This window comes from Furipterus horrens, unplaced genomic scaffold (genome assembly GCF_987537825.1).
Source record: "Furipterus horrens unplaced genomic scaffold, mFurHor1.1.pri manual_scaffold_4, whole genome shotgun sequence".
Lineage (NCBI taxonomy): Eukaryota > Metazoa > Chordata > Mammalia > Chiroptera > Furipteridae > Furipterus > Furipterus horrens.
The window spans coordinates 149,067,120-149,083,056 of record NW_028327174.1 but is presented as its reverse complement, the minus strand read 5'-3'; the positions used below and the strand labels follow the sequence as shown (position 1 = coordinate 149,083,056).

Below are 15,937 nucleotides of genomic sequence, written 5' to 3'. Positions count from 1 at the left end.
ATCTTACATTGTCTTCATTTTTCTCATTTGTCCTAGACCAGTGAGAGCATTATCTTGGATTTGTACCAGTCGGTGGGTTGGAAACAGCTAGTCTAAAGGTAGCAACAACAAATCTTAAAGCTTTAATGGACTACAGCAATGAACCATGAGAGAAATATGACCTGTCTGAATTTAACCCCTTCTAAAACTATATTTCCTCAATAATAAGGGCAGTGACTTTCCTGTTGAGGTCTAACTAATAGAGTGTACCTTAAGTACTCTGACAAATTCTTTGTCAGACTTGAGTGTACCCCCCAAATTAACCCTTAGGACAATGCAAGATTTGAAATAATATTATACAATTAACTAGGGTTTTTTTTTTTTCCTATAATAAGCTTTTATTTGTCTTTTCAATTAATTCTAAAGAAAATACTCCAATTCTGTTCAACATTATGATGTAGGGAGTTGAATTGTTTTTTATGATAAAAATATAACTTTGACAGCTTCCATCCTTGATCATTTGTAAATAATGGAATAAAAAAGCCCATATAGTATATCAATAATTAATGTTTTCCTCTTTGAATCAAATACAATCATAAGCAGTGTAAAAAATTGGTTAATCAATAAATTTCATGAAATGCATATCAAAATGTTCACAAAAAATACATTTTTATTTCTTATCATTTTTACCTTATAGATATTTTCTAAATGGATATTTTAAATGCACAGAAATAAAAGCTATCTACATGCAACTCTGGAGAGAGTCAAAACTCATCAGAAGTAAATCTGCTTAAATTCTAGAGTTGACCAATTTAGGGTAAGAATAAATGTCAGAAATCTCTTAATTGTATACTGATTGCTCAAGGGTTTCAAGATATGTTGTGTTAAGCCAAAGTTATTAAGAACTAAAATCTTACATAAATTTTATCATAAATCATCAATTCTAGTAAAAGATAACATAACTGTATACAAAAATCTGAATTTACATTTTTTTAAAAGAAAGTCATCAACTGAAATAGCAGAGAGCTTTCCAACTATTGAACATGAAATTTCTCAGAATCCCTTGGGAAAGAGTAAGAGCTTCCATTCAGACTCTAACCTCCGTGTTGGCTTAAATGAAGGAGGAAGTGCTCCAGTAGTTGCAGAAATAATATCAGATGATTCCCATTATGTCAACCCACACACTACATGATTACTTTTATTTCCAAATCTCCTAAGATTGAAGTTCTGAACTTTCTATAAAATACAAGATGGGTTAAAAAACCACTTGCTGGGATTGTCTTATTTTCTGGCTTTTGTCCATGTGCCAATCTCAATTTCATCTAACTTCCCTGATAAAGTAATATGGTCTTTCTACACACAAAAAATGATTTTGCTTGCCTTCATCAAAATCCTAACTGACCTTACCTTCCTTGGACATTAAGAAGGACAGGGAAGGAAATCATGGGATAATTTTTTTTTAAGATAGAGACTAAATATCCAAGGGAAAAAATACTTTACAATTGAGTTTCAGAATGTGTTTTTCATCACTCTCTTTTAAGGAATGTTGCTCTTTCCTCATTAGCCCTCTACTCTGCACCGCTTAGTCCACCATTCACTAAAGAGAACAGACAACCTTCTTTTGACTCCTGTTCAACTTTAAGCTACGAGGCAAGGTTCAGTATCACCTGAATGCCAACTTACCACTATTAAAAAATAGAGGAAAAGTGTACTGGTGCAGATGTGACATTTTTTCACCCACTGTAGCTACTGCTATAGTATTTCTCAGTAGACAACCTGATAGTGTTTCTTCCTGGAACCAGATAAATCAGCATCCAATATTTAACTGTAAAAAGGTGGGTGCTCAAACTTTTGATTAGCAATAAGGAGTTTTAGGAAAGGTAAAGCAAATCTCCCTGAGCCAAATGGATACAATATGGAGCTTTTCTTATCTTTCTGAGCTAAGCTAATTACTAATAGGTTAAAAAATGCAGTATGCTTATAAAAATCAGGCTGCTTCCATAAAGCCAGCGCTCACTGTTAGCATATCAAAGGGAGGAAATCACTGCCATTTCAAAACAATATACTTAAAATTTCCAAAAATACCTGTGAGAAATAGGACTTTTAAAACAAGTTAGATATAAAAAGTTACCAAAAGTATATATTACAGTCACAACCCCATCTTTAGAGCAGTACGTAGAAAGTCTAACTTTATTTTTAAAAATGAGCAAATACACAGCAAGGTTTTGTTTTATTTTCACCAAGTTCATCCTCTCTTGTTAGAGTACAAATAATTTCTGGGTTAGGACTTCAATTTAAAACAAACAAACATGCAGAGTGTTATTCCTCAGTGTGGCTGCAGAAAAATTTAATTGAAGGAAACACAATGACATTAGGCAAAACTGCAGTTAATATGTACTCACCATAACAACTACAATTTAGTCTAAAAAGAGTGAGGCATCCTCTACCCAACGTCTAACAGTAAATGGGGGTAGAATGGAAAAGCTGCTAATCTGTGTGTTATCTTATTTTTAATACAGGGTGGACAATGCAGTCTTTAGATTACCCACATTAAATATACTTTAGAAACAAAATTCTTCTTAATATTTTGACAAACCCACCCTATGTTCCTTAGGTTAATTTCTGTGTTAATTTTTACCTTTCACTAATCATTGTACTGCTACAGCTAAATCAACTAAATATCAGTATTTGTAGTGTTGTTCAAAAGATCTACAAACAGCAAAGTCTATGTTTACCTAAAAAGGAGCCTTTTAAAATAAAGGAAGAAAGCAATAAAGTTCCAAATGAATGGCACTGGGCAAAATGCAAATAGCAAACACCACATTCAGACAGAGTGTCAGGTGCCCATTGATTTATTTTATATGGATAAAATTCTTGAGAAAGATTGAGAATATTATCCCTCCCTCTAAACTTTTAGCTTCTACATAGTGTCGGATGTTATAACTGGTATAACAGGTAGATGTTTTAGGAAAAGTAAAAACCCATTTACAAAGTAAAATAGCAAAATCTGTAGTGATATTGGTAGAAGGCTCTCTTCTCTGGTGGTTAACAGCATTTAATACATATCTAGGATAGACTAAACTGAAACAGAGTACAGTATTTTGATACAGTAGCAATCCTTTTATATACTCTTACTAAATATTATAAAATTCCAAAAATACATAAATATTCCTTGTACCATGCATTATGCACCAGTTTGGGGTTGACTGATGAGGTCATGGTTACTGTTTTAACAGTTAACCATTGCACCTCAAAAGTCCTGCCATCTATACGCAGTAAATGGGCACAATGGTGAGTGCTCTAGAGAATGGCAAACTGCCTCTCAAGTAAAAAGTTTGTGGTGAAGTGTCTCTGAATTAGAAGAGAAGAGGATATGGGGTAGAGGAGGTAGGCAGGGTAAAAAAAATTTTAATAATACTGCTTAGGAGTGTATGTTTAAAGATAGCTGCTATACCTTATCTACCCTTTATCCTAGTCTTGAGTAACTGCCATGTTCATGCAAAATAAAATTTCTACTCTATAGGAAGAGAATCAGTCTGTTAGGAAAGGCATATTCTTAATCAGGAAAAGATGCGAAGACATCTCTCTCAAAAATGCTATTTTACTTGGTAAGTCTTTTGACTACGTCACTATATGCTATTTCAACCTCCTTATCACTGGGACAGGTATTAGTGAACTCGTCCCTACTATAAGCATTAGTTAAGTATCTCCAGATGCCAGTCGTCCTTTTTGGAATATCAAAGTTGCAGGGTTTTTTGGTCACCACCTTTACAATGTGCAATTTGGGCAACAGGTTGCAATCAGCCAATGTCATTTCATTGCCACCCAGAAATTTACGTGTGGAAAACTTAATGTCCTCCGTAGTATTTTCATCAACTTCATCAGGGAGGGGAGAATTCATATAGTTCTCCAGTTACTGCAGTATCTTCAAGAGACCTCTCTCCAATGCTTCATAAGCCTCTGGCCTTGAATTCTTTAATATATGCAGAGAATTTGGCAAAGATGTCCATTCCAGCAGTATTTGATTCTGGGTGTTTTGGTGAAAGCTTTAAGTACTTGGGAGAGCATAAGATTTCTTCAAGAAATTCTTCAATCTTATTTACATCTGTTTTGATTTCATTGTTGAAAGTGATAAATGGTGCGTGGGTCCCGGGAGCCAAGTTCTGCAGGTCTACAGGCTTCCTTTTCAGGTCAACAGTTGTAACACTAAATACAACTCCTTTGAGCCAAAGAATCATGAAGAGCCTCTGGAAAAAGGGGCAGTTTCCTATGCTTTCACTATCACTGCCAGCCTTGACGAAGAGCTCAATTTTTCAGGGTTCTGAGGCTAACTATTCATATATCAGAAAATTATTTAAATCAGATAAAACTCCTAAAGAACCTACAAACCTCAAAAGGCTGTAGTACATTGAGATGATTTTAGGTGATTCCAAGGACAGGTATTTTTATTTTAATATGTAATGTTGATTAGTTTATTTTTGTGCATTTTAGTAAAAAATACTTCTAGGACATCAAAATCATGGCTTTATGAATATTGTTTGGAGAAATATCTCATATATTTAAGAAGATGAGTTTAAAGAACAATATTACACAAATAATATCAATAGTCAAGAGGATAAGGAAAAGATCATGAAAGTGAGTCACAAAGGAGGCTTTGTCACTTACTTCCAAGTTTTGCATCAAAAGCAACTAAAATGTTAATCCTCTTTAATCTTGTTAGGAATGCAAATTTGAGGTATAATGATTTATGATATATATAATAAACCCAACAATGAAATCTCTTAACGCCCTTGGCTTTAAGAAACTGGAGTGGATGGTTCAGAAAGGGAATAATAATAAACAATATTTGTTGAGTGCTTAGGATCTGTCAGGTATCATTTTAAATGCTTTATAAGTATTAACTAATTTAAATGCTTTACAAGCATTAACTCATTTGATTCCTTATGAGGTCTGTGTGTATTATGTGCTGTTGACTTGGCTTCAACTCCTGGTGATCCTATGAACAAGTGATGTTCACAATGTCATATCCTCAAAAGCCCTGCTGAGCTCATGTAGACTCATGTCTATGGCTTCTTTGATGGTGTCAGTCCATTTAATATTTGGTCTTCCTCATATTTTTTCCCAGCGTTATTGTCTTTTTCAAAGAATCCTGCCTTCTTATGATGTGCCCATATTAGAACAGCTTCAGTTTTATCATTTTTGCCTCCAGTGATGTTTCAGGCTTAATTTGATCTGTTACCTACTTGTTCATCTTTCTGGTTGGTGGTCCAGGGTATGGGTAGAGCTCTCCTGCAACACTATATTTCAAATGAGTCAATTTTCCTGCGATAAGTAATTATTATTATGCTCATTTTCTAGATAGATCATCTGCGAGGCATGGAGAGGTTAGTAACTTGCCCAGTTATCTGCCTCCAGAAAGTCACAGAGAACCTGCTTTTTCTTGAACAATTGTCATACTCCTGTCTGCTTATTTTCAACTTAAACTGGATTGTGGTTTCTGGTTGCTATAGCTTATTAACTTTTAACTCTCTAGTGTTCGAACAATGTCTGGTATTTTGTTTTTAAAAAATGAAATAAATAAATAAGGAATAGGTGCAATGGTGGTAGTGGTTTAAATGAGCCTAAAACTTTCTTTACACTGGTGATTTTTCATTTAAAACCATAGGATCTAGGCAACTGAATCAAAGAACTGAATGAAGTCCCTAGTCAAAGGCTTCCCTCCTCTCACAGACTGGACTGTGATCAGAGCCAGGACTTGACAAACCCTCAACTCAGCTCTGCTTAGAGAACACAAAATAAGCTGAGGGTTTGAATTTCCCTGGATGCTTTAAAAAGGCCACTTTACCCACTGATGCCCTATGACACTTTCAATTTAACTGCACCATTGCTGCCATAGTTCTCTTGCCCCATCACCCCCTTCACTAAGAATGCTCCAACGGCCCAGAACTTCTTCCAAATGGTCAGTTCTTCCACCAAGTGGAGGTCTGGTTACTACAATGCTGCCTAGTAGGCTTGAGTGAGGGTGTGGAAAGGGGAGTAGGGACAATGACACCTGAGGCCTGTCCGATGCATGCCAATTATAGCCTCCATGACTTTGGGGACCAAGGATCTCAGGTTGTGACTCTTCGCTATAAAGTGAGTGGGGTATTTCCTGCTTTCTAAGTTGCTTCCTTTCCTTGGTGGTTAGCCCAACTGGTACATGATTCAGGAACAAATATTAACTTCTAATCATCTTAACAAGTGAGTTGAAACTTTTTGTGCTGAGAAGAGCAAGAGAAAGCCTTCATTCCACTTCCACCATTTATTTCTCCTCCTTGCCTAAATTGTGCCAAAACTGTGTATCTTATAGCAGGCAGAAAATTTCCTGTTTTCATAATATGTGACTGTATATGGCAATTATTAAATCAGTATGTTATTCAGGAACAAATTTGAACTTTCATCCCTTTTGCAGATAAAGACAAGTTTTTTCATACCTAGTTCAAGAACGTTGGTTATCTTAAAGCTATGCTAACCTATGGCCTCAGAAGAAAATAAACTTTCATAATTCATTTTATTGATTGCCACCTCCACCTCTGCCTGCCAGTTACTCACTCATGGGCAGGGATAGAGAGAAAACAAATATAGGTCCAAAATCTTCTTATGACTTTTCTTGTCTCTCTAATTTCATTTTTTTACTAATTTATTTATTCATTTAACAGATATTAACCACTTTCTGTGCTCTCTACTTAGCTGGGTCAGCTGGGTCTGATTCCAAGCTGCTCATTGGTTCAGTGGGCTCCCAGCACATGCTTTCTCTCACAATGATGGCAGAAGTGCAAAAGAGCAGTTGTACAAATACATTTCTAGTCTCTACTGCGTCAAATGAAATTTTAAAAATATAAACTCATATAAACAGAGTACAGATTGGTGATTTCAAGGGACAGTGGTAGGGGTTGGAGGTAGGAAAATGGATGAAAGTGGTCAGTGGATCAAATTTCCAGTTATAAGATGAATGAATAAGTTTTGAGGATGGAAATGTACAGCATGTTGACTATAGTTAGCAATACTAAACTGTACATTTGAAAGTTGCTAAAAAGATCTTAAAAATATTCTCACTATAAATATATGTAACAATGTAAGTCCTGGCTGCTGTGGCTCAGTGGATTGAGCGTTGGCCTGCAAGCCAAGTGTCACTGGTTTGATTCCCAGTCAGAGCACATTACTAGGTTGCATGTCAGGTCCCCAATTGGGGGCGTGAGTGAGAGGCAACCACACAGTGATGTTTCTCTCCCTCTCTTTCTCCTTTCCCCTCTCTCTAAAAATAAAATAAACAAACAAATAAATAAATTATTTAATAAAGATATGTAACAATGTGAAGTGATGGATGAAATAAATAAACTTATTATGGTAATAATTTTACCATATATACATCTATCAAATCAGTACATTGTACACCTTAAATTTATACAATCTTTTATATAAATTATGTTAATAAAACTGAATTTAAAAAAGAAAAAGTGGTTTATATGTATATATCAGAGCAAATAGGCAAGAAAAAGAAATAAAAGGAATCCAAAATGTAATCTTTCAGGCCCCACAATAGGCAATTACAAAGGTTTTACCAGGAAAGCCTCATGGGGAAAAGCTGCCCTCCCATACAGATCTGGTGCACAGTAAGTGCACTGCAGTTTCTAAAGGGAGTTGCAGTCAAGAACTCAAGGTCCCCTGTCCAGCCATGCTCTTACAATACATCTGCATTCTTATTCCAGCATCTCCATTTAGAGGTCTACTTAGGGGACCTAGAAGACACTTTTCTGACACAGAACCAGTATTCTACTCCTAGCCCTCCCCTTTCTTCCTTTCTTTTGGCACTACAGTTTGTAAAACTGTAGGAGTCTTTGTTTGGGGATTACTCAACAATGAGTCAACTTCACCCACACACCATTCTGTTAGGTAGCAGCTAGGAATGAGCAGCCAGAAGGGAAATAAAAGCAGAGCCCTCATCATTACAATCTAACTAAGAACTTAACACAGGAGGCTAGAAGCAAAGGAAGACATGTCTCACCCATTGACCCAGCAGTCCTGAGCCTGGCTTGATAAGATTGCTAGGCATTCCACACAACACAAAGATAGTACAGGAGGAGGGGAGAGTGCTTGAGACTGGGCTTCTGTAAGCTTCTGTAATGATCTTACTAAGATTGCCAAGTGTCCTGAACAACACAAGGCCTAGAAGGCAGGAAGGAAGTCCTTGAAATTCTATGTACCATTTTCACTATCTGGGAAAGAACCCACACACATACATACCTACATTTGGGTAATCACGTCCCTCTGGGGGAAGCTGGCACCACTTTTACCCACCGACCAATATGTAACTCCCTCACTCCTATCCCGCCAACTATATAAGTCCTCAAAACAAAGGACCTGATGCTTCTTGCCACCCTTGCCTCTTGCCAACCTTCCTTTTGCCACCCAAGCTCTTGCCTTTTACCCCCACCTTAGCTAGGCCCTTTCCCTCCCATGAGAACTTAATACTAATAAACTTTGCTTGCACACTAATAGGCTTGCTGATCTGTAATTCTCTACTGCATCGGCAAGCAGAACCAAGTTTCTCCCACAATTTCACAGTGGAAAATGAAGTGGAGGGAGTTGATACTTCCTCTGGTTTTAGACTCTTCCTTGTAGTGTTGTAATAAGTGATTAAGGACTTGACTGCTACTTTCATTTTGGCTCATTTTTAATCAGCTCCTCCAACAGATGACAGCTTAGCTCTCTCCAGTTCAGTTGAGTTCTGGATGAGAGAAGCATGTGGATTCCAGAGATATTTCAAAGATAATTGATAGGTTTGGCTATTAATTTGATTCAGAGTGGGAAGGATAGAAGACAGTTAGGAAGGATAAAAAGCCAAGGAAGCTGCCTAGTTTTCTTATCTGTGCAACTGAGTAGTTGATACTTCCATTCACTAGAACACAAAACAAAGAACAGAAACAGAACAAAAGGGAGATACTTCCTTTTGGGGTCTGTGGGTCATCCAACTCAGATGGTCCATAAATAGTTGGGTATGTGAAAAGATATTTAGGGGAGAGGTCTGGATTGTGATATAGATTCAAGAGTCATTTATTTATAAAAGGTAATTACAGATATGGACATAGATACAATGACCTGGGACTAAGGCCCACCATGGTCTCATCTTACAGGTAACCACCCGGGGATCTCTACATAGTTCTTAATTATTTTATTTTACTTTTTATGACTCTAGCAAAACCCTTCTTAAACTTCCTGAATAAAATAGAGATAGCAGGTTATAATGGAGAGCCGATATTTAGAGTCAGCTCCATCATCCCTCTTCTCTGGTCTCCACATTCCCCAACCCTCACCCCCACAAGCTGGAGGATGATGGAACCAACTAAGCACCGTACTCAGACAGAAGACATCATGCCACTGAAACTCTGTAGAATAATTTCTTGAATCTTTTAATTTTTTTCTATTTTTTATTGGCAAGCTGAACTGAGCAAAAAGGCAGAAAACATGGGGTTGGGGGTTTAACTTCAACTGATAGGGGAACTCAAGAGTTAAAGATTTCAGCCTTAGCTGATAGGCTTAAGTAATCAACGCAGGTAGAAAGCTGTTGTTCCAAGAACTGGAATGTATGACTCCAACCTTTGTGCCCCAGAGGTTCTGCATGTGATGAAAATGGTATCTGAGTTGTTTACCAACAGAGAAAGCAGTACTAGGAAAATCATCCTGACTGCAACTTTTATCTGATTAATCTTTTTTCTAAACCCCTCACCTACCTTTTCTTCTCCTTATAAAAAGGTTGACTTGAGATGAAATATTAAGACGGTTTTGAGGGTACATAACCCACCATCTTCTCAGATCACCAGCATCTAAATAAAATGTCCATAAATATTCAATCCTTGTTTCTACTTATTGGTTCTGGTAGTGGCAGGCAGCACGAACTCTGGCTTTTCTGGTTCCACAACCAAAAATACTTAGATTAAAGCAATCTGACAAAAATGAGGATTTCCTGATTATTTAGTTCTTTTTACATTGTCACATTCCTTTGTTTTGTCTAAAATGCTCTTTTGAAACAAAAATCTGGCAAGAATCCCAAGTAGACTCTCTCCCATCTTCTATGTCCCCAGGAGACAGCATAGACCCCAAAAATTCTATGAAAAGAACACAAGCTTTGAAATCAGGTAGACTTGGGCTCAAATATGAGTTCCATTAACCAGATATGTGACCTTGTATCAACCACTTCATTTCTCTGAGCATTAACTGTCTACCTGCTTGGCTGGGATCCAGTATTTGCAAGGTCTTGCCTGACTGAATACATCTGCAACATGTAGCCTTTTGATAATGGAAGTTGGAGCAATGGGGGCTGGTGACAAAGCAGGAGCAGGGAACATCCTGACTATTAAAGTAGGAGCCATAGTAGTCCCTCTCTATATCGCGGTTCATTTATCGCAGCCTCACTGTATCACAGGATGTTTTAAAATACTATATTTAATTATTCATCACGGATTTTTCACTATATCGTGGGATTTTGCGGTACTGTATATGTATGTTGTTAAAGTTATGTAGGTTTAAGAGTAGAATAAATATAAGGTTCCTACTTCATGGGGGGGGGGTCTAAAACGTAATACCCATGATAAGTAAGGGAATACTATACTTGAAGATATCTGAGAACACTCCGCCTACCACTTTCTCGGGAGTTTCTCAGGAGTTTCTTAGAAGTTTCAGTTGTTAGTTTCACCTCCTGACTGCTGATGACAGTGGCTGATGTAATGCAATCTTATAACTAAATTTGGTGGACTTAGGCCGGTGTCATTGTCTCTCCATCCGAGGGCAATGGACCACCTGACCCTCGCTTTGCATTAATCTTGTGTTTTGTATCTGTGTTTTTCTTTTAATCTCCAGGTCCGCCCCTCTCTCTGGTACCTTAGGTTTCAACATCAAGCTGCACGGGTCGCAGCAAAATGATAATGTGTATAAAGCCTCAAGAACATAGTAAGTGCACAATAAATGGCAGCCATCATGATATTAGAATATTATTTAGCAATATAAAGAAATGAAGTACTGATGCATGCTATAACATGGATGAACTTTGAAAACATTATGTTAAGTGAAAGAAACAAGACATTGTTACCAGGAGGGAAATGGAAACAAACGTAGGTCCAGGTGCCTGCCAATACTAAAACCAATACTCAAGAAGCAGGTGCTGATGTAAAGGAAAGTGGTTTTATTCAGATGCTGGCAACCCAGAAGATGGAGAACTTGTCTCAATGCCTATCTCCACATCTCAGTGGAATTAAAGGGTTTTTAAATTTTTTAAATTTATTTTATTTTTTTCATTACCATTTGTCTCCCTTATACCTCCTCTCCCAGAGACAGAGGTTTTTATAAGGAGGGACTGGGGACGGAACAGAGATCAGGGGAGGGGGTTGAAAAGTTCTCTGCATGCAGACAAGCATAGTCCATTCCAATAAGGCAAGTGATAGTCTGGTGTGCATCATCCTGGTTTAGTCATCCTGGCTTTATGTTGTTCTGGCTCCATGGATGAAGGTCAGCAACTCTCCCAGAGATGAGATGCCTGAAGGTCAGAGTCTGTATCTTTTGAAGGTAGTTTCTAGGATTCATATACAAACATGCCATTTAACTACAAGCTACATATAGTCAGAGTCAGCATTTACAGAAACAATGCTAAAAGAATGGGGGGGGGGTGAATTAGAATTCCCCATGTTACAATTTCCCACTGTTACAGGGACCTGGCCTTGAGTGGGTGAGCTGGTAGTGTGTAGGTTGTTGACGGTACAGGAAAGATTTCACAAGGTAAGTCCAGGTAATTTTCAGGGTACATTTGTTAAAGCTATAGACAGTGAGACCAGAAAGGGCTTAGGGTTTTGGAAACAACAACAGGAGAGCCTAAACTAGGCTGCCTTGGTTCTCTAGAAATGTTATAGGAAAGAAATGAGCCTTTGCAGGGACATTTTAGTTCACTAAGAAGTCAGAGAAAGGGGGGCCTTGGGGACAGCATCAGGGGGTTAGCCCAGGACAAACTGCCACTGCCATTGCTCCCTGGTTGCAAGCCTTGTGGAGTCCTTTAGGGTTTAGGAAATACATGCCTCTGGAGGAAGAAGGGGAAGGGAAAAGTGCTGGCCTGCTCCAGGGAGGGAGAGCACACATTGGAACCTTCAGTGTAAAACTTTTTTTTTTTTTAAGATTGTATTTATTTTTAGAGAGAGGAAAAGGGGGAGAGAAACATCAATGTATGATTGCCTCTCACGTGTTCCCAGTTGGGAACTGGGCTGCAACCCAGGCATGTGCCCTGACTGGGAATTGAACCACCTTGGTTTGTAGGTCGGTGCTCAGTCCACTGAGCCACACCAGCCAGGGCTCTAAAGCTTTTTAAAGGTGGAGATCTTAGGTGAGGTCCCAGAGAAGGATCTCAATAGAATGTTCATCAGTTTTATGATGATGTGCCAAAGTGAAATTTACTACCTAATTTCATCTGTCTTTGGGTGAGGACAGCAAACAGCACTAATTAAATTTCTGTTATCTATCTCCCTGAGTAGGGTGATTTAAGCAATTAACCCTCTGGTAGGGGAGAAGTGTAAACCATTTACTCTTAAACAGGATTAGGATTTTGCAATTTATTAGGTGGCTGCAAACTGCTTGTTTAACTATATGTCTCAATTTCCCTGTTCCCCTTGTCCTGGCTTATTACCCTGCCTCAACACAAAAGGCCAGGCATAAGTGATCTTTTGCATGAATTCACCTGTGAAAGATCCAGATTAGAAAACTTCATAGAGACAGAAAGTAGATCAGTGGTTGCTAGGCTCTGGGATAGGATTAGGAAAGGAATGGGTAGTGACTGCTAATGGATACAGGGTTTCATTTAGGGTCATAAAATGTTTTAAAATTGTGTAGTGATATTTTTACGACTCTGTAAATATATTAGAAACCATTGATTTGTACACTTTTAAGTGAGTGAATTATATGTATATAAATTCTATTTCAATAAAGTTGTCATTTTAAACATAATGGTTAAAAACAACAACAGCAGCCACTCAAATGTCTGATTTCTTAAATTACTGACATTGCTCTATTTCCTCTTTCATTCCTCTTGGCCTAGATTCTGTGGGGATGACTTCTCAATATCACGAGTCATCACACTCAAAAAACAGTGAGAGCTAAATTTATTTTTTGGCTCCCTTTTTATCCCTCAAATTGTCAAGCTTATTCTTCAAGCTTTCCTTAGTAACCATTAGTATAAGATTAAAATATTTACTTTAAATCCTTCTGCTGTGCCTACATATTTTCTTTGTTAACATTCACTGTGACATACTAAATCATAGAAAATGTGAAATGTCTATACAGATAAGTAAAATATAATTGATTCCATCTTCCAAGTGAGATTATGAAAATATCCACAGTAGGATTAGCAGCCAATTTTTCTCTTTCAGATAAATATCTAATTCCCATTCTTACATAGTGATATCATTTTCTGAGTACAAGCCTATATTTATGATTTGAATTAAGTCATGAAGTATGACCTTTAATTTTTTTTTTTGCATCATGTTTCTCTCCTAAGAAGCATACTTTCTGAAAATTCCATTTACTGTATCATCTTCTATCAGCAACTACTTAATTTCCCTCCATACTTTACTTCTTCTTATATCCATTCTATTCTGCCATAGTTCTTGACATACACTTGACAAAAGTAAAAGTCTCTGGAATGTGTGCTCATGCATCCAAATCATGCTATTTATGGATACTTCATTGGGGAGGGTCTCACACCAGAAGTCCTAAGCACTGCATTTTTAAAGGCATAATGGAGCTACAGGAGGTCTAGAGAAGATCAACTAAAATGATTATAAAGAAGACTATAGTAAAAAAAGAGAGCGAGAGAGACTTTCTCATTTAAAAACAAAAATCCGGCCACACTCCTAGCACCGTTCTCTGTTCCGGTTTCCCGCACGCTTCCCGTACCTACCATGGCCACCATTCAGCAGCTGGTAGGAAGATGGCACTTAGTGGAGAGCAAAGGCTTCGATGAGTACATGAAAGAATTAGGTGTGGGAATGACTCTGCGGAAAATGGGTGCCATGGCCAAACCAGACTGTATCATCACTTTTGATGGCAAAAACCTCACTGTAAAATCTGAGAGCACATTGAAAATGACACAGTTCTCATGTAGCCTGGGAGAGAAGTTTGAAGAAACTACGGCTGATGGCAGAAAAACTCAGACTGTCTGCAACTTTATAAATGGCACATTGGTTCAACATCAGGAGTGGGATGGGAAGGAAAGCACTATCACGAGAAGACTGGAAGGCGGGAAAATTTTGGTGGAATGCATCATGAACAATGTCACCTGTATTTGGACCTATGAAAAGGTAGAGTAAAAATTCTATCATCCTTCTGGACAGAGATTAGCTGTGAGGATAAACAAGCTCAGTTCAATGAGCAAATCTCTCTGTGCTTTTGTTTTTTTCCATTACTATTCACTTACGTTCATCACAAACATTTTACATGCAACTATTTCCAAGTATGGGTTTAATTGGGACCAACTCTTTGGTTAGTAAATAAATGTGTTTATGCTAAAAAAATAAAAAATAAAAATAAAATAAAAACAAAAATCCTGGGAAGAGAAATCATCAATGCTTTTAAAATACTTAGAAGCTCATGCCATCAGACTATCCTACACACCAAACTTCCCATTCCTAATTTCAGTCATATATCATCATCCTGGCTGATTCTTTTTCTTTGTTAAATATTTGATTATAGTCTTTCTCTTCACCATTCATCTTGTCATTATTACTGATGATTCTAATATTTATGAAGGTAATCTAAGCAGTAGCCAGGTCATAACTCCTTGACTTTTTCACCTCCAGTGAACTTGTCTTCCAATCCACTGAATTATTCATTCTCATGGTCAGGTTTAAAATCAATCATTGTACCATCAACAAAATCTCTATTTCAAGCACATTGCTTTCTGATCACCACCACCTTTCTTTCCAGCTCATCCTTAGGTAACAAGTCTTTGACCTAAGGCACCTTCAGCTCACTGATCTTACTGCCTTTGCACTATCACTTCAATCATATTCTCCCTTTTCTCTCATTTGGTTGACATCCCATTATCAGTCACTGTCATCATTTCTTTTTAAAGTTTTAGTGTATTTTTTGCATTACCATTTAACCCCCTTAAACCCTCTCCCCATCATTTCTTTGCATACATCCTCAACTCCTTTGCTTCTATCTCCCTCCATCATTTTCATCCAACACATTTCCATTGTGTGTGTGTGTGTGTGTATGTATGTGTGTGTGTGTGTAAAACATCTTTTTATCCAGTCATTGCTTCTATATCTTGGCTATTTCTGATAATGCTACAATGAACATAACAATGCATATGCCTTTTCAAATTAGTGTTTTTATTTTCCTCAGATAAATACCCAGAATGATCATATGGCAGCTCTATTTTTAACTTTTAAAGAACCCTCCATATTATTAACCATAGTGGCTGCACTAATTTGTAATCCCACCAACAGTGTATGAAGGCTTGCTTTTCTCCACCTCTTTGCTAGCACTTGGTATTTGTTGATTTATTGATATGATTCTGAAAGGTATGAGATGATATACAATTATGGCTTTAATTTTAATTTTCCTGATGATTAGTGATGTTGAGCATCATTAATGTACTTTAAATATAAAGATGTAATTTAAATATAAAGACAAATAGATGAAAAGTAAATGGATAAAAAAATACATCACACAAACTGTTAAAAATAAGAATACTGAAGCATATCTATTAATATCAGATAAAGCAGACTTCAAACAAAGATACTATGAAAAAAGTGGGACATTTCAAAATAATAAAAGGAAGACCAAACAACAATAAATGTATATGTACCTAATAACAGGCTTTAAATACATGATGTCAAAATTGACAGAATTAGAAAGAGAAATAGACAATTTTACAAGT

General features: G+C 37.2%; 2 pseudogenes; one reads left to right on the top strand and one right to left on the bottom strand.

Annotated features, from left to right (window-relative positions):
• Positions 1–3,580: 3,580 nt before the first annotated feature.
• LOC150013032 (chloride intracellular channel protein 4 pseudogene) lies at positions 3,581–4,300 on the bottom strand (annotated as a pseudogene).
• A 9,636-nt stretch (positions 4,301–13,936) lies between these two features.
• On the top strand, positions 13,937–14,537 carry LOC150013031 (fatty acid-binding protein 5 pseudogene; annotated as a pseudogene).
• The last annotated feature ends 1,400 nt before the right edge of the window (positions 14,538–15,937 follow it).